General features: G+C 37.6%; 1 protein-coding gene across 3 annotated transcripts in view; it reads right to left on the bottom strand.

The window, feature by feature from the left end:
* Positions 1-27,553, bottom strand: part of CNOT2 (CCR4-NOT transcription complex subunit 2) — a 97,845-nt gene that overhangs the window by 50,160 nt on the left and 20,132 nt on the right. Inside the window, exon 1 of one of the 3 annotated variants that reach the window (XM_026061751.1) lies at positions 14,429-14,501. The exons of 1 other annotated variant lie outside the window; for it this stretch is intronic. The gene's annotated coding sequence lies outside the window, so the exon portion shown is untranslated. Of the gene's footprint in view, positions 1-14,373; positions 14,502-27,553 lie in introns of those variants that run through there. One more of the 3 variants, XM_026061752.1, reaches the window with a different exon arrangement.

The following is a 27,553-nucleotide window of genomic DNA, read 5'->3' on the forward strand; positions in this document are numbered from 1 at the left end:
GTAGTAACAGGCTAACCTAATGACAACCATATGAGCGAGCAGCAAATACAGGCTCCAAAAGGGTAAGTATGGGTTGCTAGCAAGACAACAGTGACCTCAGAATTGCTGTCTCCTTAGCCTTCAGCCCACTAAACTCCAATAAATACAGACAGGTGTGCACAGAAGAGTCACTACACCCTGAATGTGTAAAACTGGGATAACATTCACCCTTCCCAGGCGATGCACAGTTCATGTCTTTTTGCCTAATGCAGTTCTTGACTTATGGGTGCTCATTTGGCAACTGGTAGAGCACGCGAAGAAACAATTCACCTCAGATACAAAACTGAAATGTTTTACACCTCTTGAGAGCCAACTATTCAAACTGCATCAGCAGTAGCTTGACCATTCTCTTACTACATTGACCCAAGTGTTTTTCATTAAGGGTAAAATGTCCAGAAGCATCTGACTTGAGAAAAAGCAATAGGGCAGATATACAAAAGTACAAGTTTCAGTGAAAAAAACACTGCACCAGAAGCCTGTTGCTTCTCAAAATTTTTCATATCCTCATTTGCACATTCTGTGTTGAAGCTCACCTATTCCTGACTTTTGAAAGGAACACCTGTGCTTTCCCAGCTTTGGGCAAAAAAATACACATTTCACTCAGGCAACTGACAGAAGAACAAAGGTTCTAAAGATATATACTCAAGAGTTATAAAACACCAGAATTAAGGTACTCATACAGCCCCCTATGTATTATGAGTCTTAAATGCAGGATCTCAACTTAATTTTTCCACTCCAGCACCTAGAGAAACAAAATAAAAGTTTTTGTTGAATGTGTGGTCTTATCTCTTATGACCCTATACACGCCCAAACCCAGTTCTGAGGAAGAATTAAAGTCTTCAAAGACTTTTCTATCCTGTTAGCAATTGCAATATCTAAGCACTGTACCCAAGCACATTTTCACCACACCACTTCAGTATGTTCTTGTCTCCTCTCAGGATTCATTATTTGGAATCAGCCTCTCTCATTCTGCCTCAAAGGTTTCCTTCCAAAGTATCTCATTTCAACCACCACCCTCCATTATTCTCCTCTCTTCATCTGATCTCAACTGGCTCCCATTCATATTGCTTTAGCAGCCAGGAACAGCAAACTTATGGAAAATATACTCTGTGCATGAAATTGTAAGTGGAACGCATGTAATCCTTGGAGAAAAGAACTCCTTCAAAAGGACAAAACAAAACTAAAAACAACAAAAAACCTATACCAAGCATATACAAACCATTCTCAGAGATTTAGAGCGGTAACAGATTCTATGTATTTCTCATAGTGGCAGTAAAAGTCAAGCATGACACAAAGGCCACCAGTTAAACAAGTCTGTACTTCCTACTCAAAAAAATTTTTTTATATGAAATAAGTCTTGAAACTATCTATATACTAATTTAAATAACTTCAGCTGAAAACTTGGGGGGGCAGAGGGGAAGACAAGATATGCCGCCAAAGCAGATGTTGGGAACGAAGTGAAGCAACTGAAAACAGTATATTTCAATAGGGAAAAGTCAGTCAACTATTAGAGTAACTGTATTATCAAATCTTTTTACTGGATTCCCCCTTTGCTAGAAGGCGGTGAAACAGGACAGTCATCTTACTAGTATGTATTCCCATATGTGTATGGGCATACAGCAGGGGAAAAAAAAGGAAAAGAAAAAAAAACCCTCAAGGGACATATATACACTCCTATAAAGAGAATTAAGCAGGGTAAGTGATAATCAGGCAGTAACCTGATTTGCAATCCTAACATCTTGATATACACTATCCCCAGAGAGGACAATGTAAAGAATTGAAAGAAATTATGTCTTCCTAAGTATTTTCATGAAAAATACAGAAAGCTCAAGGGAAAATAAAAGAAAAAGAAACACTTTAACTGGCTTTCATTCTTCACTGGTATTCAATAGACACCAAATATTCACCAGATTTTTAAAGAGCAATTAGAACAGGAAGAAAGATTAAGTAAGCAGGACTTTTGCTTCATGATAAAGAGCCCGAGTATGTTGCCACCGTGCTAAAATATTTCTTCTCTACTAAAGTACTGCTTCAATAATAACATGAAGATACTTTACTATCTCTGATGTTTGATATCCCTCCTAGCCACTCAGCACCTTTTCCCCAAACAACAGGCAACACAGATGATGCAGACATGGACAAACAGAGCTCAGCCTGGAAAAAGAACTGGGTGCTGATCTAGTCAAAGTCAGCCAATTACTCTCTCACTCAACTTCCACTTGTGAAGCAGAGATAATTGCTCCCAGTATTAGAGAAACGATACAATTACCACATTAAAAGGTTTCTGAGGTGCTCCTGATTGTGTTGATGAGTCCCTTAAGAGGTTATAAAAAGAAAGCAAAAAACCCTTGCTGGACTACATATACACCCTATTTCATACTGCAATTTCATTGCAAGAAAAAGGTTTTTCAGTGCTTCATAACAGACAACTATGTGTTACTATACAAATTAATTTGTAAGCTTGACAACAGACCCCACCTTATTTTAAGCACATACATATTAAGTTACATGCCAGCCAAATCTGACATTATACTTAAGAGAAAAAAAAAAGTATATGTATATATGTACACATATATACACACACACGTGCTTAAGCCTCCAAGATGATACAACATAGTTAAAACAGCCTTAAACAGAAGTGGCACACGTATTGGAAACAATAGTTCATGTGCCAAACATCTTATTAATTCATACAATTTAAAACCTTTTAATACACATGTAAACTGTATTTCACTGCTTTATAATATTTGCTGAATTTCTTGCAGTTGCTGAATCAGAAACTTGTACGTGGGAAGACTGCAGAATCACAGAATAGCTGGGGTAAGAAGAGACCTCTGGAGATCATCTGGTTCAACCCCCCTGCTCAAGCAGGGTCAGCTGCAACAGGTTGCCCGGGACTATGTCCAGTTGGGTTTTGAGTATCTCCAAGGATGGAGACTCCACAACCTCTCTTTGGGCAACCTGTTCCAATGTTCAACCACCCTCACAGTAAGTAAGTGTCTTCTTGTGTTCAAGTGGAATTTCCTGGGTTTTAGTTTTTGCCCATTGCTCCTCATCCTGTCACTGGGCACCACTAAGAAGAGCCTAGCTCCATTTTCTTTACACCCTCCCATCAGATATTTATAAAGATTGATAAGATCCCCCCTGAGCCTCCTCTTCAGCCTTCTCTCCAGGCTAAACAGTCCCAGCACTCTCAACCTCTCAGAACTGGACCCAGCACTCCAGATGTGATCTCACCAGTACTGAGTAAAGGGGAAGGATCACCTCCCTCAAGCTGCTTGCCAGCACTGCCTAATGCAGCCAGGACACTGTCGGTGTTTTTTGCCACAATGGTGCATTGCTGGCTCATGTTCAACTCGCTGTCCACCAGGACCTGAAGGTTCTTCTCTGCAAAGCTGCTCTCAAGCTGGTTCATCCCCATCCTGTACTGGTGCATGGAGTTATTCCTCCCCAGGTGCAGTACTGGCCCCAGTATCGACCCTTGGGGGACACCACTAGTAACTAGTCTCCAGCTAGACTTCATGCTGCTGATCATAACCCTCTGAGCCCTGCAGTTCAGCCAGTTTTCAATCCACCTTACTGATGACTTGTCTAGCCCACACTTCATCAGCTTGTCTATGAAGATGTTACAGGAGACAGTGTCAAAAGCCTTACTAAAGTCGGGATAAACAACATCCAGTGCTCTCCTCTCATCCACCAAGCCAGTCATCTCATCATAAAAGGCTATCAGGTTGGTTAAGCATGATTTTCCCTTCATAAATCCATTCTAGCTACTTCAGATCACCTTCTTGTCCTTCACGTGTCTGGAAACAGTATCCAGGATTAGTTGCTCCATCATCCAACCAGGGATCAAGGTGAGGCTGACTGGCTTGTAGTTTCCCAGATCCTCCTTCTTGCCATTCTTGAAGACAGGAGTGACATTTGCTCTCTTCCAGTCTGCAGGAGCCTCTCCCAATCACCATGACCTTTCAAAGATAATCAAGAGTGGCTTCACAATGACATCAGCCAGCTCCATCAGCACATGCAGTGCATCCCATCAGGACCCATAGACTTGTGCATGCCCAGTTTAAGTGTTCCCTAATCTGACCCTCCTTCACCAAGGGTAAGTCTTTATTGCTTCAGACTTCTTCTCTGGTCTCAGGGACTTGGGATTCCTGAGGGTCAGTCTTACCAGTAAAGACTGAAACAAAGAAGCCATTCAGTACCTTGGCCATTTGGGTGTCCTTTGTCATAAGAGCCCCTTCTTCACTTAGTAGTGGGCTCACATTTTCCCTAGCCTTCCTTTTGCTGCTTATATACTTGTAGAAGCCTTTCTTGTTGCCCTTCACAGCCCTTTCAGGTTTCAATTCCAGGTGGGCTTTAGCTCTCCTAATCCCATCCCTGCACACCCAGGCAGTGTCTCTATATTCCTCCTGGGTCACCTGTCCCTACTTCCACCTCTCAGACACTTCCTTTTTACGTGAGAGTTTTGTCAGCCACTTCTTCTTCTTCGTTCAAGCAGGCCTCCTGATGCCTTTGCTCGATTTCCTTCTTGTTGGGATGGATCATTCTTAAGCTTGGAGGAGGTGAACCTTTAAATATCAACCAGCTCTCTTGGACCCCTCTTCCTTCTAGGGCCATATCCCATGGGATTCTTCCAAGTAAGTCCCTGAACAGGCCAAAGTCTGATCTCCTGAAGTCCAGGGTGGTGATCCTGCTTTTTCTTTTTTTCCCCTCCTTGCAGGATCCTGAACTTCACCATCCTGTGGTCGCTGCAGCCATGGCTGCTCCCAACTTTCACATCTCTGACCAGCTCTTCCTTGTTTTTAAGTACAAGGTCCAGCAGAGCATCTCTTCTTATTGGCTCCTCAATCCCCTAAGTTAGGAAGTTGTCATCAATACACTCTAGAAACCTCTTGGATTGCTTGTGCCCAGCTGTGTTGTCCCTCTAGCAGATATCAGGGTGGTTAAAGTCCTCCATGAGGGCCACTGCGTGCAGACATGAAGCTTCTTCACATTGTCTGAAGAAGGCCTCATCTACCTAATCAGGTAGTCTATAGCTGACACTCGCTACCATGTCACCCATGTTGGTCTGCCCACTAATCCTGACCCATAAGCTCTCAGCTAATCCCTCATCCATCCCCAAACAGAGCTCCATGCATTCCTGTTGCTCTCTCACATAAAGGGCAACTGCCCGTCCTCACCGTCATGTCCTGTCCATCATAAGAAGCCTGTATCCAACCACTGCAGCATTCCAGTAGGGGTGAGCTATCCCACCACATCTGTGATCCCAATGAGATTATAGCCTCGTAACTACACAGTTACTTCTAATTTCTCCTGTTTGGTCCCCATGACGTGTTCCCATTAGTATACAGAGGCACATCAGAGAGGCACCCTGGCATGCAGTCTTCCTAGACAGGGCATGAGAGCCTTCTTCAAAATGTGGTCCCATAGGCACTTCCTTATTTACTTGCATATGCTTGGGGTGATTCCACTTCAGCCCCATTTTGTTCATTAAGAGGTCCCTTCTGCTTACATCACACCAGACCCTTTGGTTGCCAACTCCATCCACCACTCCCTTACTACATGGTTGGTCATTCTCTCCTACCTCCATCATTCCTAGTTTAGATGAGGGCAAAGAAAGAGAAAACAACATTCCCAAAGGTTTCACAGAGGCTTTATCCATCCACAGGACAAAATTGAAGAATGCCAGGAGATGTACTGGCAGGGCAAGAGATGGTAGCATGGAGACAAGAGTGGATGAGTAGGAAAGGTTAAAGGCAATTGATCCTCACAGTCGAGGGAAGAAGTATGCTGATAATGCAGCTAAGAGACTTTGAGCAGAGTAAAAACAATGTTGATATGTTTGCCAGTAAGCAGGTAAGACCAGCTGCACATCTGCATCACTGGAATAATGTTCTTTCCCTTTCTCTTAAATCTTGATGCATCTTTTAAGTCATATCTAGGCCAAACTGGTATCATTTTCATCTGCCAGGTATCTTCCAGCTTTCTCTGTAAAATCATTACTTTACATACAGTTCAATGTTTCTTAACAGTTCCTACACACACTATTCAGTTGAAGCCAAAAATACACATAGATAAGCTTTCTAGATCTGTACTTCTGTAATATATGAAGCCTCATTAAATGAAATATGTTACAGTAACTATCATTAGGTAGTCTGCACTTGTTCACTGGACACTATTTTTGCTAGATCATATACCATTTAAAACTTTCTCCTATAACCTATAAATCAGGCAAGGAGATAAAGACTATAAACTGAGAAGAAAAAACAAACTCTGAAGTAATTCAAAACTGGTTCATGTTTTCAAGATCTAGAAGTTCCAAAAGTTTTCATCACATCAAATCTCTTCTATTGTGGGTGAAATTTTAAGGAATAGGACTCCTTTAACTTTTTACTTGCTCTCAGTTGAGAATTTTGGTCAACAGTCCAGATCTCTTCATCTGTGCTTTAGATAAAAGAATGGTAACCATCTCTCAGATCAGGACATTTCCAAGTTGACTCTAAATAGGCTACTCTATTCAGGAACACTAGTTATCGTTTTTGTGTAACAACTGATTCCACTTTTTGAGACAGCTGAAACGCCTGCCTATTCTTTCCTTGATATAGCCAAAATTTGCAGGCTTGTTTCATCTGAAACATTTTATTTGAAATGAGCCCTGGTTTCCTAAGTGTTTCCTGCAGTTAAACACTGTATACACTGTATAGGCAGATGAGGATCAGGATTAACAGGTAGCAACAGTAACTTTCTTCTTTCATTAGTCAAATGGAGTTTGTTGACATTAAGTAAATCAGTACTAGGCCCATTTTCCACTGCAGTTTCTGCCAGAAAAAAAACTGGTAGGTTGTTCAGGGTTTATTTGTTTTATTTATGGATCAGCAGATAGGCAGAGGACAACTGAAAGACAACACAACTCATTTTTAAAGATAGGTCTAACAGTATGTTCACACATACAATCTTCAATGCAAGCTGCAGGTCATGTATTTGAAAACATTCTCAAGAAACAGCTAATTCCGTTGTTTGTATTTTATGCTAAAAATGTTAAGGCTTCTTAGAAATAGATTTGGGTTTCTTTTTTTGCAGAAGTATTTTAAAAATAGAAATGGCTAAGAATATTTTGGCCAAAGAACTCATTCTGTACACGCAGCATGTCAAACACCTTGTCTTACCTTAAAATAAAACCGGAAAATTCAAAACACTAAGAATGTTTAATATATTAAATAGCTGAAGAGAAAGAAATATTTATGAGCTGCCACAACTTCCTGGCAGCATACTTGCCTCTCAGTGACCTTCCTTCCCCAGGCATTGCAAGCATACTAAAGGTACATTCTGCAAATGCAGAAGTTTCCCCAGAGCACAGGCAGGTTACAGTTAAATTCATATATGGCTTTTTAGCATACCGTCCTAAAATATATTTAAGGGTCTGTGACTCTTCTGGGCAAACCCATAAATGCAATATTAACCAAAGGACAGGAATCTTTAAAAACTTTTTTTTAAATGAAAGCACTAGAATGCTTTAAGCAGCATGTTTCTTAAAATATTCCAGGGCCTGTTTTTTGCAACATTCTGACTGCAAAGCCAAGCTGCATTGTGATTACAACTGCACAGGGTTCAGCTATAAAGTAAAGGATGTCATATCTAAAGAACAAGGACAAAACCCAGTCTTAAAGAAGAAAAAAGAAATACTAAATTTATTTTAAAGACAATGAAAAAGTAGCAGTGTGTTTAACACCTTAAATGGCTAAACTGCAACTTTGCACCCATTTTTTATTTGTTAATTGATTTTAGCAAAGAATTTTCAAAATTGGATACTACTCAATGCTGGAAGAGGAGTCACACACTCACTGAGATCCTTAACATGCTATCACAAATACAACCACCAAGTAAAATTAAGACAGTAGTAAACACAAATGAAGCTTTTCCATTGCACTAATCCTCTACAAATTCAAATTAAATCTCTTCAATCATCCTGTTCTCCATTAAGGTTGTCAAAATGAACTCAACAAGCTATGCACTCTACCGTTTAAGCATGTGGCTTTCAGTCAGACTCCCGTATTTTAAAAAGTTGGCCTCAATGTGTACTATAAACATTATTCTAATATCAAAACTGAAATAATATCATATTTCATTCTAAAGGAATTCTTCTTTGAAGCAACAGACTTTACGCCACTATTTTTTTAAAACAGAGCTACCCAAAATTGGAAGTCTAAGCTCAGACTGCAAATGTTGCCTAGACCTGGCCCAGGTCCCAGATGTGGAATGGTCCCCTACATCCCATACCTTCCTCACAGTTTCTCAGAAAACGCTGTTGCATGTATTTAGAGTTCCAAGACAAGACAGCAATATTTAGCACCTCAAGAGCCTGGCAAAACCAACAATAGTGTATTATTTTGTGTAATGCACTGCTTTCATTGAAATACATATTTTTATTTAAGATGGGGGTACTCAATCTTCAGCTCAGAAGTTGGAAACATCACAATTACAGAGAGATAGACAGATAGACATAGTCTTGCTCACGATGGAAGTTATGTATTTGGTGAAGTGTTTGCAAAAGCGAGACCTCAATTTCAGAATTTTTTTCTATAGCTGGTCTCAAAATTCCAAAATGATTCCTGATCAGCAGTATTATTACACTTTCATCTAGACTTGCAACAGCAAAACATTCAACCCACTTTATCAGTATTGCAGATGGGGAAAATGTAAGGGTTTAAAAATCATTATGCCATAATCTGATGCCAAATTCTTCCAAATCTTCTTATGGCCAGAAAAAGTTCTTAAGCCCTAGAAAAAAATTCTTGCTTCTTAAGTGATACAATCCTCCTCCTCTTCACCCAGAAGAAAAAAAAAAATTAAACTTTTGATTTTAAATCAGACATTCCGGCTTTAAGGAAAGATAATTCTGGGTAGAGGAAGGGTAATTTCTTGGTCATGTTTTCAAAATGTAGAATAAGTTTAAGAGAACTTTATTTAGTTTGTCTATATATTAAGTCTTAGAAAATTTTAACATTTGCACTCAAAATTCAAATTAATCCTTTAAAGGTATGGATATGTCTTCTGAGTATCAGACTGGTGATATATTTCATCACGAGTTTGTATACCAGATAACTGGAGGCTGTTATGTGTTACATAAATTGGTAATATAAAAACTGCTGAATTAAAGAAAATGACACTCACATAATGCAGCTCTGTTTTTCAAAGACAGGGAGTATACAATACTTAGCTCAAAAACTACAAATGGCAAAAGCTGAAGTATTCATTGCACTTGAACTCCTTCATTAAAGGTTCCTGGAGGCAGCACATGTAAACACTTCATGGAGAAGCACTGTGCAGAATTTACAACTTCCAAATTTACAATTTTTCACACATGCAAAAAAATAATTTTTCATTTTGTAGTTCTTTTGATCATTGAACTAGTATATTTTTTAAAAACTACTTTAGAAACATTAATACTTTTGATGTGTGCAGGTCAGAATAAAAGAACTAAAAAAAAAAGATCCGCATACATGGACTACCTATCATATATCAAGAGCTTTCTGTTTACAGTGAATAGAAAAAAAAAGATGACTAGATTGCTGCATCACCCACATCTAAGCACTACACAGAAAAAATTTAGAGACATAAACAAAAGAATTTTTTTAAATATGAATTTATACAATTATCAAGTGAATTCTATTACAGACAGAAAACATTTGTCTCAAATTGAATTTTTCTTGAAGGAAGAATACATTATAACCTACTACTTCTAAAGTACTGATTTTAATTTTGTTGAGTAACTGTAAGGAAAAGTCTAGATAATTCACTTACTAAACTGAATACCTGACAAAAGCTTTGAAAGTAAAACAAACAAAAAAAATAAATATACTAGTGATGGTTGGTAGAAATCAGTTTACTGAAGAGTCAAAGTGTTGTTTGAGAACTCAGGATATTCTAAAATTAGCCTGTAAGTGATAGCAAATCACATAAGCATGCACATAACCATGATCTACTACAGGACAGCAATTACAAAAATTTGATGGTAAGCAAGTTTTTCAGATTTTGAAGCGAGAGAGAAGCCTTCTCCACATTCATAGGACAATTCTTACTTTAAGGTGCTGCACAGGAAGAATGTTTTTTTCCCCAAAATTACTACAGCTTGAATCATCACTAGCTTAGCTGAGCAGTGTTTTCACAAAGCATAAGGTATCACAGCAGCCAAGGCTACTGTCACAGTGCTGCTCTTGGCTCACTAGTTCAATTTTCAGCGATCCCACTCCCTGCTGTGGCTTTGCTACATGGCTGCAGAACACCGCACCACAGGGGAACGTGTAGGACAACATAATAGCAGTGACCCCAATTTCTATTATCCTTAACTGCCAAGAAAATGTAAGTGGAAATATGAAGTCACTAAGGAAGAGAGGAAAGCACCCTATTGTTCAAATTCACACTACTGGAAGGATACATTGTTGTACGGCAGACAACAATATCAAATAAATATAATATGGAACTGATAAAATGCAGTGGTGGATTAAACTAAGGTGGCTGATATGGCTACCATCTACATTTTTCATCACATCCCTTCCCCTAAGGGTTGCTGCCCAGTTGCAGAAATGGCTGAACAGAATAAGAGCAGCAACTTAGATGCTCCCATTTACCTCTGCCAGTCTCTACTGAACACAGGATTTGCAGTAGGATTCTGTCCAAGTCCCCTGCTCCAACCTCTGGGACAGGAGCAGGAGAACAGCTAAAGGTGGTAACCGCTTCAGCCATCCTACTTTTTACCTCACAGTGCACATATCGCCAGCCAGCACATGCTCTTTTCCTTCACCTTCTAAATCACCTTTTTATACGTGAAAGAACAGCAGCAACAAAAGAACCCATAGACCCATAGATCCTAAGAGACCCAAATCACTGTTACCCTCACGCTTCTCAATAGTGTTAACCTACAGTTTAAAATTTCAGTTGGAAAAACTTAAATCATTGAACAATGGCAGTCAAGCTATACATCAAGTACTAAAATAAATGTGCTATGAGAAAATAACGCTAAAGGAACAGAATCTGTTAGCAAGCCATGAAGAATATATATAGAAAAAGATACATCAGTCGAAGCTTCTTTTAAAAGATAAATTTGCTAAGCTTTGGATAAATGCTTAGATAGCTTGTTTAGGCAGGCATAGCCCTAGTTAGGCAGACAAAACTGAGGAACTGAAAGTTATCTTTTAAAAGACAGAAACTTTAAAAGAAAACTTAAAAAAAGTTTCTGATTTTCAGGTTATTTCAGAATAAAATAATTCTACAGAAGATTTTGAATACATTATGACTCTGTGAACTTTGAAAGCATTCTCTGTGTCCTCAAAGCATTCATTTTTTCTGGGCTCACTGGGAAGTCTATACTCCAATTAACTGACAAAGACTGAAATGAAGCAGTTAAGGCTTTTTACTTTCTAAGTAAAAAGTACTTCCTTGGTCACTTCTATTTTCCTCCTGTTATTATTGTTTTCCCATTTAATAGCTTTCTTTCTTACCACAATTCTGAAAAATTACAGAGGAAAATTATTTCAAATTTCAGTTATTTATAGTGATCCAACAAATTGCCGGGGGAAAGAAAAGAAAAAAAGTGGGGTTTATGCCTAAAATTTCAGGAAAGTTGGGAGAAAACCTGAAGTCCCTTTGGAAGCTCAGTGACTTCTAGCATTCATCATCTCATCTTTTGCTCTGCACTGATACTTGCTCATTTCTTCCCATTAAGATATGAGCACATGTGCTGTTCGCTCCAAAGATTCTCCAATTCCTCTCTGTAAAGAGCATTAACTTTTTAAATTAGTCTTGCATTTTATATGAAAGCTGAATTTTACAGTTTGTCTTTTTCCATATGCGCTCACATGGACTGACAGATCCTCTAAATGGGGGTCTCTCATTTTTGAGCAAAGAAGCAAATTTGTGCAAGGATTTAATACAAACAAAAGTACACAACTGATAACATTTTTATGAAGGCACCTCTGTGTTCTAAGGTCTGTTGCAAAATACCTACTTTAAAGGGAAACAAAACATGCAGTAGGTACAATCTTCTATGAAAGGATTCTCTAAAATTTCTTGGGGTGAAAAGTATTAAAGAGACTGGAAAAGAGAGAGACCTGAAAAATAGGAGTGCACAACCAAAGCAGGTCTCTCCTACAAGACAAAGCTGTTTTAACACTTCAGAAGGAACAGAGCTGAAGATTGCTGTCAATAAATGAGTGACTTCCTGAATCTACGAATCCAGTATTTCAAAACAGGTCAGTCTGGTACTGCTTCATAAAATATCAGATCTAGTCCAAATTTAAATAAGCAGGGCTGAGCAGCCACTCCTCAATCACATGACTAGGAGCACACAAACTACCCCAGTCCTTAATCCCCACACCCTGGTGTCTGTATCTGTTTCAAGTATTTTGAACTACAAAAAGTGATTCTATTGCCCAATTCAGAATAAATTCATTCATAAACAAGAATAGTCACCCATCTTCCTTTTCACAGCAATTAAGTCAGCATGGCTCTTGTCGTCCTGCTATCAAAGATATCTGGAACTGCAACTTCTCTAACTTCTGCTTAATGGTATGCCTACTCTGCTGCTGTGCTTTAAATGCTGGCTCACAAACCAGAGCCTTCACCAGTATATGGAATTGTAATCCCATGCAGCAGGCTGCTCACACCTTAGCTTCTTTCAGCCACTACATGGGAGACTGAAGGGAAGCACACTATAAAACAAAAACCACTCTCGGCAACCATTTGTGGAAAGGCATACTCTCTAATGGGGAGGTAAACTACTTATCTAGTTTTGCTCTAGGAAAGACAAAACAACATGGAGATTGCCTTGGGAAGCAAAAGCAGATTTTGACAAATTATTTTGAGGAACAAGCCAAGCATAATTTTTTCCCCATCAGTTATGAATTCTGGTACAAGAGCTATGAATACATAGGAGGAAGGTCCACATTCACATTTAAATACTAAAACTTAAGTGTAACTGGGCATAACAAACAACATAGGGCAAATTAAGGGAAAAACACTTAAAAATGACTTCTGAAACTATCTGAAGTACATTATTAAATTCAAACATATATGTGCCAAAAGGTAAAACAGAGTAGTCACTAAAAGCAAGTTATTCTTGAGGTTTACTAACCCTTATGCTCATCTTATTTTAATGAGTTTTAAACATGTCAGGACATATTACTGGGAACATGTCCATACTATTTTAACATGCTGTTTGGCAAAACACAGAGTTAACTCGTATGTTTTTAACTTCTAGTGTCTTCATACCACATTCAAAACCTTTTTCAATAAATTGAAGGCTCCCATTAGTTTACAATCTGTGATCTGCTGAAATTCTTCCCTAATAGCAATTTTAACAGAGTTTACTTTTTAAATGGCATAAAATGGCTTTTAAAAATGTTAACTTCTCCTCCTCTACTTTTAAGCCATAGTGGCTGCACAATATAGCACCACGGATTATGAAACTTGCAGTAAAAAACAAAGACACTGACTTTTTTTTTTTTTTTTTTTTTAACTTTAGTGATGTCAAGATAGTACAAAAAGTTCCTGAAACTACACTTTCTCGCTTCAAAAATGATTTTATTGAATTAAATGCAATGCTATCTAGGAAATACCCTATTAAAATATATTTCTGATTAAACAACAAAAAGTTGTTTTAAAGGATTATTTAGCTTTTACCATTCGAGCTGAAGGAACACAAGAGATTCCAAAGAACATTTATTTGCAAAATAGACTATATTAATATAGAAAGTTTTAGTCCAGGATCTATTTTTAAGGGGGTAAATAAAATCTAAGTATTAGCCATATGCCAAAATGCAGAACTCATCCATCCACAGTGTATGGTACTACTGTTGTAAAGTTACAGTCTTGGTACCTTGACTGACTTTTACTATGATTACAGAATACTGTAAAAGAAAGGAGTTTATTGAAGCATAACTATTATTGCAATACATTTAGATGCATTAAATTAGTAAAATACTGACAGTTAGCAAATTTAAGATGTCCAGTCCCTTTATAACTTGAATTAGGGAAGGTATGTTCAAAATTGGGAAAAATATCAGAAAGACATTTTTTATTTACATATATTGAAAAAATATTTCCAAAATTTTAAAAATTACATGCAGTAGTACATTATTAAAAGTTATTTAAATTTCTCTCTGGCATACACATGTACACACATTTCATTTTTTTTAAAAAACTAAGTCTCATTATAAAAGTGGGAAACCACATGAATATACTTCAAAGCCACTCTTCTTCAATACCTCATCTTTGAATCCACTGCCTAAATATTTTAAAGCATAAAATCTTATGTTTTGATGATTATTGCATTACCTTAGAATAAGGTTTTCCTTGAAGAACCTTAAGTGCACCGAAAACAGCTACCTACCTACACACTGTACTTTTGCCCATTAATTTTTTGTCTCTGCTGAGGTAAGCAAATTTTGACTGACGAACACTTCCTGTAAATGAAGTGGATTAATAAAACATTATTAGTAAAAATACATTGTTACTTGCTAAAATTCTTACTATTCTCATTGTTCCATGAACTAAAAAATGTCCACTTCAAAACACTTTATGCATTGAATAAAAATATAAAAATAAATGTAAAAAATAAAGTTTCTGAATAGCTTTAAAGCAAGAAGCAAATGCAATAAAAAGCAATAATCACACACATACTAAAGCAAGAGTCAGTAACTGTCAAAACTTCAACAGTATTTTGGACACTTAAAAATGAAACAGTAGTAAGCCTTTTTTTCAGAAAAAGAAAGGAGTTCACAACATGAACTATATGGCTACAGAGATTTAATATATCTACAGATCCTTTGTCCAAATGGAAAAGATTAGAGCACAGGTGCCCTCAACCTGTAAAGACAATTTATTCTAAAAATAATCCAGAATTAGTCTCATAAGAAAACCATGCAAGACATCTAAATGCACACAAAATGCCCCCAAAAAAGGGGCAAGACAAATATCCCCAAATTATTTTGAGCTGCGAGTATGTACCACTCTCTGCTAACCCTAATAAAACTTGTATATTGGTCTGCTCTTTCTATGAGACACTCTAAATGGAACTTTGCCTCCTTGCAAGATATATAGAAATACTTCTAAATCATCCTTGTCCCAGCATGGAAACAAGTAGAAATTCATGCCTCAATAGTTTTCAGAGCTGACTGGAAAAGTAAAAACAGAAGCTGGAAGCACAGAATTCATGCATCCAAATCCAAAGAGAAGGAAGGAAAGAAAAACTGTTCTTGAAAGCAATTTTGATTCACTGAAGGAATCACGGGAGGGAAAAAAACACTAAGAAAGCGGAGGCTCTGATCTTTGTGGATCATCAAAATCAGTATGTTCTGGCTTCAACTGGTGCAGGAAGTGAACAACTGCACAGGAAAAAAGCACATCACTCAAGTCTTAAGCACAGAGAACACCACGCTATTGAAAGAACCAGGTTTTGCATGCAGTGATAAAGCTACATTTTTGCACCAAAAAGCCAAAGGACACATTCAAACTGTTAAGAGCATTGCCCAAAAGACACTCAGCATAACCAGTTGTGGCTACTGCAACTACATGACAAACTTTATCTAGTGTTTTGCACTGTCCCTTCTCAAAATACTTCTGTAAGATGACTCGTCGCAAAATAGCTGCAAAGCTTCTAGGTAGTTTTGTTAAATAATCCATATAGAATCATTTTGTAAAACATTTTCTTCAGATTTAAGCAATTCAACAAAAACACCACCGAAGCACTGATATACTAGGGGACTATCAAAGGGGCTACCACTGCACGAGGACTTGAGTGCCTGAAAAAAGAAGCCATGTTTCCCAGACTCACTGCAGTTACCCCTGCGGGTCCTGAATCAGTCAGGCGTGGACCCAGTGCCAGGGCTGCACCATGCAAGCAAAAGCCTGGTTTGCTGGTGATGGGGCTACAGGAGGGAGCAAGTCAGGCGAGGCTGCTGTATCAGGTATGTCTGTGCTACCCTGGTGCGCACTGAGTCTAGTCACGGCCTGCCAAGAAGCGGCAGGACACCAGCCAGGCTGCAATCCCCTCCTTCCACTTCCAAAGGCTGTAAAGTCGTCATACACCACCACCAAAGTCAACAAAGTTTCAGATTATTCCACTGGTTGTATAAAAGGGACCTAGCCTCCCAATTCAAGTACCTAAGCTAGATGATCGGAGGAAACTCTCCCTTCTGTGGCATTTGCAACAAGCAGGAAAACTACTCATTTGAGTAGGACTTGACTCTGGTGGAACGTGGATGTGTCTGATAGCCGATTCTCCACCGGGCAGAACAGAAATGGTGCAAAATACTGTGGAAAGCCACATATATTTTGGAGGGAGATGACGGGGGGGGGGGGAGGGTAATAAGAATTTCTTTTGCTACAACAATATGAAGCGTATTGCTAAAGGTACAAATTACTGTGGAAAACCCACATGTTTATTGCTTTTTTTTTTTTTAAAGAATTACTTTTGCTACAACAATCTGAAGCCTATTGCTAAAGTCTTGCAGACACAATGATCCTTTCCATCTGACAAGGGTCTGAATCCTTATAGCCCTGATATGGCAAAACACAGAGCTTCCAGCAGACTGCCTTCTATTTAGAGTCTAAACTGAGACTATATCACCCACATTTAGTAATGCAGGTTTCTTTACTCGTCTTAAAATGTTGTGGTTTTCATTCCAGCATCTGTACACTTGACAATACTAAGTATTTGTTTTAACACTGTAACCATTCAGACAGTACTAAATTTCCTTTATTTTGTTAAATTCAGAATTGCTAGTTGTGGAATGGATCTTACACTCAGCCTTAAAATCATATCAGTGGGAGCACGCACCATATTTGACATGCAAATATAAAATCATAACAAATTAGGGAGGGAGGTTTATATTCTTTCCCCCAATAGTTACTATTAATTTAGTCATAGCACAAACAACTGTTTTTAGGGTATAATCAGTAAACTGAGTATCATAATTTCAATACAAAACTAGATTTCCACTTTCCCTCGCAAGAAGGGAAAGCGCTGAAGTTGCAAAGCCTCTCTTGGCAATGCCAGAAAAGTATCCCACTTTCACCTCCTCCCTTTCATTTCCTAATGGCATGTGCCAACTGCACCAAAGCAGCTCCGTGCTCAGTTCCAAGGGAAGAAAGATGCCTCGTGCCATTATAATGCCATTGTTACCAGACTGACTAAAACAGCGCTGATGAAATTCCACAACACTCTGGTCTTATCATCCCTGGGACAAGGATTAATAAAGCAAGAATGAGACCTCACTGAAGTACCAGAATATGACTTGGTAGAGAGCCCTAGTCAAAACAAATTGAAAATAAAATAAAATACAGTCTGAATGAGAAAATATCAGTCTTCATTTTGTTACATACGTAGATAATGTTACATTGAGAAGATAGACTTACATTTATATTAGCAAGTTATTTCATATATGCACAAAAATTCTATACTGATTAAAACCACTATAATTCCACCCCATTAAAGTGGGTTTTTTTCACATTTTATTGAAAATGAGCATTTTTCTGGCGCAAATTGTGCATCAAGCTGTATTCTTCTTTCCCAAATTAGATGTTAATTTGTTCATTTAAGAATTATACAGGAAATGCCAAATTCTGCCTATCAAAGAGATCCTCATACTCAAGAGAGGTTAGTGGCTGTTACCATGTCCTGGATACGACAGCAGTTCCTGGCTCCTGCTGAGCTTTGACTTCTGCAGAAGGTGGGAGCCAGTGACCTCTGGGTAACACAATTACCAACTCACAGACCCATGACAGACCTTATACAACCTCCATAAGGAATCTACTCCAGCGTCTGACTGTACATACCACAAATTCCCTCCACTTTCTAAAAACCCTTGCTACAAACATCCCTGACAATCTTATCCATTCCCAGAGGGCAAAGAACAGCTTTTCTCTTCCCTTTCCTTCAACACTCTTGAGGCTCAACTCCCTTCTTGGTATTATTCTCTTTTCTAGAAGAGAACAGTGCGAGTTCTTTCCATCTTTGCTTCTGGGTCATGTTTTTTGGACTCATGTTTCTCTTCAGTCTTTTTAATGGTCCATATATTTCTTTAATTACAGTACACCACATGAGATCCTAACATCTTTGAATACAGCAGTAGTACTTCACCATGATTTGTATACAGTCACTCCTATTTACACATCCTGGTACAATGTCTGCTTCCCTCTCTCTCCCAACAACATAGTACCGATCCGAATGGCTTATGATGCACAAGCATTAGATCGCTCCCTGCTAATTAACCAGTATTCCTCATTTTTGTGCTGATAGCCATTTCTGTATTTGCCTTTTTAGGCAAAATCAGTACATTTACTTCCCATTCTAACATCCAATAATTCAGGAAAATATTGAGAAGTACTAGACTCAGAAAATGAATATGAAACCTTTACCAAGATGCATCCTTACAGTTTCACAGTGAACTAGTCACAGTACAGTTTTCCAGATTAAGTTATAGCAGCTTCAACTTAGGCCATATCTCCTCAGCTTAGCTATATATGTGTATATATATATCATGCAAGAGTGTGTCAAAAGCCCTTCTTAAGATATACAATATCGACTGTTTCTCCTGTATTCAGATCTTTTGCTCCACCACAGAAGGACACTAGATTGCTTTAGCACAGTTTTGCTTTTGTATTAATCTCCTTCAGTTTAAGCTTCAAGAGCAATACCCAAGTCAAATCTGATCTACAGCAGAAGTTCAGTTTTTATAAAGCCTAAACAAAATGATTTGCTCTCCATTCTAGCAACTGTAGTGCCTGCAACACAATTTAGCACCATGCGACTTGAAAGAAACTTTTCTTTTAAGCTTTTTGCTTAAAAAAGTTAAAAAAGCCAAAGACTACATACCCTAAAAATTAGCGTATTTTAAAAGGAAGTTAGACGCAGAGGAGTCACAACAAAACAATCTATTTAGAAAAGAGAAAATGGGTATTAATAATTGAGAAAGTGCTCAAATTTTCTGCAATTCTGCCATATTTACCATCAGCTTGCCCTCAATGCTTTTTTCTTGATTTTCAGAAATACTGTATAGTAACCATATTGAATAGGTCACATTTCAATATTGCAGATACTATAAACAACTGCTTTCACATATTTTTTACTAGGCTTGGTGTATACGTTAAATGTCAGCAAAATTGGAAAATTCTATGTTAAGGGTTCCAAACTTTAACATGGACTAATAAATATCTAAAACAAAGATGTTGAGTCCCTAGGTTACATACAGTGAGGACAACAGGAAGTATTTCATTACTGGAAAGGTTTCATTATATAATTTACAAATCCCAGTAAAAACAGTGTTTATACTGAAATTTTATATATATATATATATACACACACACACGCGCACATACATATGCCATTTAGTATAACATTTCCTCTCCACCAAGATCAGATGATCCAAACTAGTCTACTTCTATTTGTGATACATTAATGCACTTTTAATATTTGCATTTTGAATACTGCAGAAGGATGCTTGCACCTTTCCCTGTAGGAGAGTTACTTTGAAAGATAATTTTCTCTGCAGCCTCACATTCATTAGCCTGGACTGATATACAGTGTCAATATTTTCAACTTTGATTTGCTGTTGCTACAGTTGAAAATAGAATTCATTTCAGCAGCATCTTTCAAATTCAGGATACTCCTATTCTGCTTTAACTTTAAATACCTGCAGAATGAACCTTCAGTTCATCAGTGATCTTAATCCCTACCATTTAAGGTCATTTTCAGGAATTCACTGTTTACACATAAATCTCTCTCCACTCGTGTTCATTCTAAACAATGAATAAAAAGAAAAAGTTTCTCTAGGTACTGAGGTCCTTTTCCATTTCCACCAAACCAAGCAAATCTGCATTGCAAACTCTTTGAGAGTGATGTGTAAGATCCATAAACAGACAGTTGCATGAAGAATCTTACTTTTTCAAAAGTAACACTTAAGTGCTTGCTTTGTAGTCATTCAAGAGAAGTATCATGGGAGGAATCACCCTCTGGACTATTCTCTATCCAGTGACCATAAAGGGAGCCTACATAACTAGGTGAAACCAGATTCCAAATTTGCTGGTAGTTAAATACAAACAAGATGGATTCATCAACTGCATCTAGCTGAGTATACTTGAAATTTGCTATGATCTTACAGATTAGACAAAACCAGTAATCCTAAATTTGTTATATCATAATTTTAATGGCTTATGGTAAAGACAATATCATTCTACACATCACACAGAAATGCAACTACCAATTAAAATTAATTTGAACCACATATAAAAGACTAAAACAAAGCTCACCACTTACTGTATTTACTACAGCACATTTACTGCTGTAATGCTCTCACATATTCTATTTCAACTGCATCTTATTGCCATTAGTAAATCAGGCTGCAGCACGTGAAACCTGAAGCAGAACAGACACCAACAATCTGCACTTAAAACAATGAAATGTGATTTAGAAACTGCTCAAACATGCAGAACTTTGGCAGGAGCACAAAACAACTACATTAAGGGTAGTTAGTAGAAAACAAACATTGAACACAAAAGAACCATAATCTTGTGTTATCTTTTACCATAGGCACTACTACTATAATCTTTAGCGAGTGAGGGCTATCAAAGCTCAACTGCCACTGCTTTGCAGACAAGTTCTCCTTCGTGATCTGGGTGTCATACTTGCCAAGTACAGAAGCATAGAAATATCAAAAGAAGGCTCCTAACACTTCCAACTATGCAGTGGGGTAAAATGAAGTAGGAAAGAGACCACAGGTGTTTGTTCTATTAGCAGTTTCCCCTTTATTTTTTTCAGGAACTAAACCAAAAAGATGATCTCTCTTTCCATCTAAAATACAGTAGCATTTTCCATTCATAAAAGTTCACTATATAAGTATAATGAAGAAAAATACACAGGAAAGTTTAAATTAATAGCTTTAAGATATTAATAGGGAGATTATTCTTAAGTTATTCACACTTTGCTTATTTTTCTGCTCAGGTCACTTGACCAACCAACCAACCAACCAAAACAACAACACCACAAAAACACGACTATTTGAGTTCCAGGAAGCTGCAAGGTGCCTTACCCCTGAATTCTTGTTTACTTGTATTAAGCAGATGGCAGAACAATCCTAGCAGAGGAAAGATTTTAATTTAGCCAACATTGGGGGGAGGGGGAAAACATATATAAAAACATATAAACGCACAAATATGTATACATGCCTATCTCTATAAAAAAGGCTTTCCTATAGACCACAGACTTCAAAAGTTCTTCTAATCAACAGTACTTACAGGATTATTATTGCAAAAACTCTATAATACAAGGTTCCTATAACAAAGTTTCCTGATCCCACCCTTTTTCCTCCCACCAAAAGACCATGAAAAAGTAATGGATGGGAATTCAAAGTCATCAAATCCTAAGCAGGTATGCAGTTTCTGGCTAACAATGTTCACACTCAATATCATTTTTAAACTTGCTGCTTTCAAATGTCTTCATTAGCTTGTATGATTTGATAATTCCTTTTTATCTTTCACTTTTAATTCCTCCTCATACTGTATTTCTAACAAGATAACTTTGAAAACCAGGTCTCCTATTACTCTGCACCAACTGGTATCTTCCTCGGTATCCGGAATAGGTATATTCATTGCAGACTTCATTGGTAAGAGTGAATTTCCTATGGGTAGACTACTGACTTTCAATAGAAATGACTAAACAATAAAACATTACATTTAGTTAGACTTCAGATTGCCACAGATCTTCTAAACAGATAAAAAACAAGGGAAGTAAATATCATTGCAAGAAAATGCATAGAACTGTTGCATTCCAAACCTACTGATTTGATCCACTTTGATCAGATGTTACATAAAGTCTTCCTACTATGACCAGCTGTAAGAATGAATACTGGTAGTCTCTTTGGACAACGTTCTGGCAAGAAATCTTCCTGTGGTATACTGGCAAAGCATGTGACATTTTCTATCTTCTTTGCTTTGTAAACACAAAGATTATGTTTAACAGTTCTGCACCTTAATCTTTGAAAAAATACTACACTTTGTTACCCAGTATTGCTTAGGCTCACCTCTAATAGAATGAACCATGTAAACCATGGTAATCTTCTTGTCTTTGGTAATCAAAAATGAAGGGAACTCTGCCTCTAGAGGAGAGAGTCTGAAGAATATTTTGCAGAACTTTTAGTTTCAGAGACTAGATTAACATTTGCTAACACTATGAATTTCCTTATAAATCAGTTCTGAGCCATTTTCAATGCTGAATTAATCCAAAATGAGTATAAACATACAGACACAAGGGAATTTAAAAAGGTATACAGTCAATAAGGAATATAAAAGTTATCTGGTTTGGGCTAGTATAAGTAAATGTTTACAATGTCAGAGAAGATTATCAAGTTTCCTGTTGATGCCACATGGTTTTATGGTCTAACATATCCGTTCCTTTTCTAGGGAGTTAGAGCTACCTAAAGCATTCTAGGTGTTTTTCAGCGGTTCTCCTATCAGTAAAGGACATTTTGAAATAATCCCAGATTTTAATTCAAGAAAAGTTAAATGCATACACTAATAATCAGAAAACATTACTGTTGGAAATAGAAAACGGAAGAGTATGTTCCCAACAACATGCAGGAGTAAGCCCAAACAGGAGCACTGATAATACGTGAAAGAGCGACTGACTTTCTCACTGGCCTGAGGCAAATCTTGACCCTGTGGTAGTGCTAAAATGTCCAAATCCCAACATACTTCACTGCAGCGCTAAAATTAAGAGAATTAACTTTTCAAGTGTTTTTCTCCAAACGCACAACAGAGTTGACTAAAGTCCATCTCTAGATGTCCATCTCTAAAACACTAGTCCAAATTTCCCACTCAGACTGAAAATATGAAGTCACTCAGACTTTTATGAAGTCTGAACACCTAGAAAATGAACTAATGACAAACCCAAAATGCTACATGTTAATTTATCTGGTCGTTCTGATAACGAGGAGGTGACTTCACAATGCTTTGTCCTTTGACATTGCTATACTGCTGCAACACACACTACCACTATCGCCCAAAGACGGTCACCTGCAATACACTCCACATTACTCGCGGTTCCAGAAAGTGCTTCCCTAGGATGAGCAACTCTAAACTGCAAGGCCTTGTCCATCCCATCTTAGATTAAATAAAGATGAATTCAAAGTGAGAGTTAAGTTGGAAGGAGTGACCTATTATGAAGACAATTCTAAGGGACATCATATTTAAAGAACATCTTACTCTAGAGGTAGGAAAAGCATCTAGGGAACCCAGACCTAATGGTTCTGAATCCACCTAGACAGAAAAGCCTTCACAGAACCACCCCAATCAATTGCATCAAACTGATAGGGTTTAGACAAAATTTCTAGGCACTTGGCTTGAAGTTCTGTTTTCCAATGAAATGGAGAGGTTTCGAGTCAATATTACAGTTTCTCAAGTCTCTTAAAAGACCATTATCTCATTATATGAAGAGAAAAGAGATACACCACCATACCATGGTGCCATAAAAACACCAGTCAGCAAGATGTTTTACTGTTAGTAGATTTGCATCATTATGAAATATAGATACTTCCTCTGTGGTGCTTACTTACTTATTTCCATTTGAGTATCCTGAAATGAAGAGATACACCAATCACTGACTGGCCATGATAACAGCCAGTATCACTATCCTGAAGGCAAAAGATGAACACTTAAGACTTAAGTGAGTCCGTATTTCTCCTCCTTTTTGATATTAAAAGAACAGGCTATAAAATCTTTCCCCTCTGCAGTGCAATGAAACTTCCTCTATTATACAGTGAAAGTCCATATTCTGATTCTGGAAAAGGACAAGATAATGAATTGCAGGACAGTAGCATGACTGTAAGACTTCTGGCTAATATATCAAGGATAAGAGACACAGATTTAAAAAAAAAAAAAAGTTACAAAAAGTATGCCATATAGGGAAAGGAAACTGTAGGCAGGGAGAACAAAGCAAGAGACATGAACCTGCTGAAGCACCCAAAGTGATACTAACAGAAGGAAAATAATCGGGTCATAGATACTAGAAGTAATGCTTGAGAAGCCTTCAACACCAGGAATATTCTCTGTTCAGACTCCCAGAAATATAAGCACAAGCTGAAGCTGAGGATTTCAAGCAATGTGAAAGTCACATTACTAAAAAAAGAAAATATTTTCTTTTTTAAAAGGCAAAGGCAAGATGCTTAATAACTTCACTGTCAACTAGAATCCTTGACAGAATGAACCATCAACTAAACCTGCGCTAAACAGTACAGGTTTCTCAAAAGGCAGATAATCTATAATAACTACAAGCATTTTGCTAAAACCCATGTATTCTTGTATATCCTGGGGGGTTTTTTTGTTTTTTTTTTTCCGGACCATCCCTGAACTCCAACCATTAAACCTTCTCTGATTGTGTCACAGCAACCAGACATGAAGGCACTACCAAAAATACCCTCTTCGGAACCTGGAACTTTCGATCTTTCTTTTCGCCAGCAGATGAAGCGGAAGTCTGCAGCAAAGTACAGCTGTGTCCACAAAGGCTACACTAGCAGGCAAAGAATATTCTAGCTACTGCAGAACAGCAGCGAGGGTGTGGGATGGCTCCCTTCTCCTCTCTGCTTGGAATAAACAGGATATTGCAACTCCTGTACTTAAATCCTGAAAAGAACAGGCACTATCACAGCTGGGGTGGAGCTGTCTCAGAAGTAAAAAGATGGCAGAAGACTTCCAGTGTGAAGAGAAGTTATTTTACTCCCAAACCTGGGGAAGAGATCCACTAATGTACTGTATGAGTCTGCAGCCTGGAGCACAAGCCCAGACAGGCCAACTAAACAGCAGATGAGATGTATGCCTATTAAAGAAAGGGCTAAAGAGAAGTTTCTGCATCTACCCATCATCTTTTGGCCCTATACCACACACAGCTTGAAGAGACCATCGAACCCACTGCCATAGATACCAATAATAACTAGGGTGAAGAGATTTATAGGCCAAAAACAGTATGAAAAACTGTACAGTTCAGGGAAAAACAAAAACAGCAAAATGTTCTCAGAGAACTGGATGGCACCAAAATGCTTCACCTAAACCCCAATCACAAAGGAGAACAGATCTTTCTTGCCAGGGTCTCTGGTCTCAAGTAGTTGCAGGCATACAGGGTCCTCTGTGTGAACGTACATGTGACTCACATCTCAAAGATAAAAGAATCATTACATCTACGAGCAACTTGCAAAAAAAAAAAAAAAAAAAAAAAAAAATTTATATATATATATACACACACACACACACACACTTTTTTTAGTATCACTATAGTAGTATTGTATTCAATGAAAAGTTTGGATGGAGATGTAGAACAAGTTAACTAAATACTTCTCTAATTGTTGGATGCAGTATTCTAAAACAGGCTTTATAGCACAAATATTGTTTGGCATAGTGTTTATGGAAACTGAACTGTAACTGTCTTGAAATTGAAAATTCAGCTTTAACACACTTGGAGTTATGAACAAATGGGCACTATTCACATAACTGAGCATACTCCACATCAGGTTCACAGTGTTACTGCTTTCTTACTTGAAATTTTAATAATATACATCATTATGACTAAATAATGTTTTACACTGAAATCTGATTTCATTCTATTTCCCCAATCTATTAGAATTTCTCCACGTTTCCTTCTTCTTAACTTTTCTTTAAGCACTTTAACTTTACACTTTTACGTGAAGCTACATACATTTACTTGTGCTGGTCTAGCATAATGGCACACTGATGCAGACCTATTTTGCTTAAACTACTCAAACAGCATAGCCCAGACACTATCATTACTAAGACATGCTTATCTTTCTTCTCCAAACTTTTCATGTAACCCAACACCACAATGCAATATCCCATGACTGTTTCAAGGATTTTATTCATAGCCATTTAAGTTTACAAAATACAGATGTTAAGACAACCCCTAAATGCTCTTATTTTCAGGTTGTTAGTACAGCAACTTTATAGTAATGCAGTAACAGTAACAGGAAAAAACAAATGTGCAGTTCATAATAAATAAGTATGTATCTCCTAAGCAAGACCTACTATTAAAAGGAGACATGCCTTCCTTCATCTTTAACATACATACGCTCCTTAGAGAGGCAAGAGTATATGACTTCAACAAATACCTATTGTGGACTACATTAAAACTGTCAAACAGTGGTTTGTGCACTTGTCAGCTCTGCTTGCAAACAAATGTCTTGCCATCAGTGAAAGTAACTGAAAATATTTTTAATATTTTTGCTTACTTAGTTTGAGAGCACTTTGCAGATAACCGCTTTCACTATTGCAAGGCACTTCCGGGTTCGTAAATTAAGACAACGCAGTGCTCAGGCACTCCCGCTCGCCTACCCAACCACAGCCTTCAACAGCAATGCACGGGGGGGGAAAAAAAAGACTTTGAAGAGCCAGCAGGCAGCAGAGGGTGCATAAGGGTGAGAACAGGCTAGCGAGATAGGTTTGGGGACATTCAGAAGAGTTTCTGCGGCAAACTGCAGAACAGCAGCAGAGATGTAGAAGAAAGTTTTTGAATACACAGACAGGTTTCTTAGTGAAATATTTAAAAATGTGCTATTAGAAAATGTCAACTTAAAACAATCAGTTACTAATGCCCCTTCAATCATTCTTTTCTATTCTCTTTTTATGCAACCTACTCCTCAACTGAATTAAAATCTGAACATTAAGTTGTTTTTTCAAAGGGAGTTGTGGAAGAGCATTTTTCCTTTCCCTCCTTTAATTCTTCCTTCCTCATTTAAAATGTAGAACAAGGGAGAAAAATTCAAATAAAAAAGAAAAATACAAGAAGACAAAGCACCATGATCTAAACTCCCTGGAAATAACACAGTCTTCATATAGTTTTGAGGGAAAAAAAGCTGATTTTCACATTAAATAATATAGCATGTTTTTTCATAACTTAATATCCACCTGCATAACTGTCATGGCCAGATAAGCAGTAAAGTCCAAACTTTTAGCATAAGTTTCAACCCTGAGAAACAGATTCGAACTTACAGTTCTTCACAGAACATTTCAGTCTCTGCAGAATACTTATCATTATCAAGCAAAATTACAAAAATCTAATTGCATTTAACATGTAAAAGTGTGGCTACAATTATCCCTTCTAAAGCTCAGCCTGACTGTAAATTCCCTTTCTAGGAACAAGGTAGCATTGTCAATTAAACGACCTGCACAGTTCTTCCAGCTGCTCAGTGTCCAGGTTATTTTGCTTCTGATCAGAAAACTCACTTTACTCCAGAACAGAAAATCCAAAATAACTAGAAACGACACGATGCTTATTTGTTTCCTGAATACATTTTGTAAATACGCATGGTTCTCCAGTCAGAAAACTCTTCAGCTTTCCATTCTTTAAATCAAAAGATCTACATGGCAAACTCTGTCTTTTAATGTATTGAAGATGATTAAGGAAGAACTCTCTAGGTCACATTATTGTTGCAGTATTGTCTATGCCACTTTACACACT

The sequence above is a fragment of the Apteryx rowi genome, unplaced genomic scaffold (genome assembly GCF_003343035.1).
Source record: "Apteryx rowi isolate R43461 unplaced genomic scaffold, aptRow1 scaffold_185, whole genome shotgun sequence".
NCBI lineage: Eukaryota > Metazoa > Chordata > Aves > Apterygiformes > Apterygidae > Apteryx > Apteryx rowi.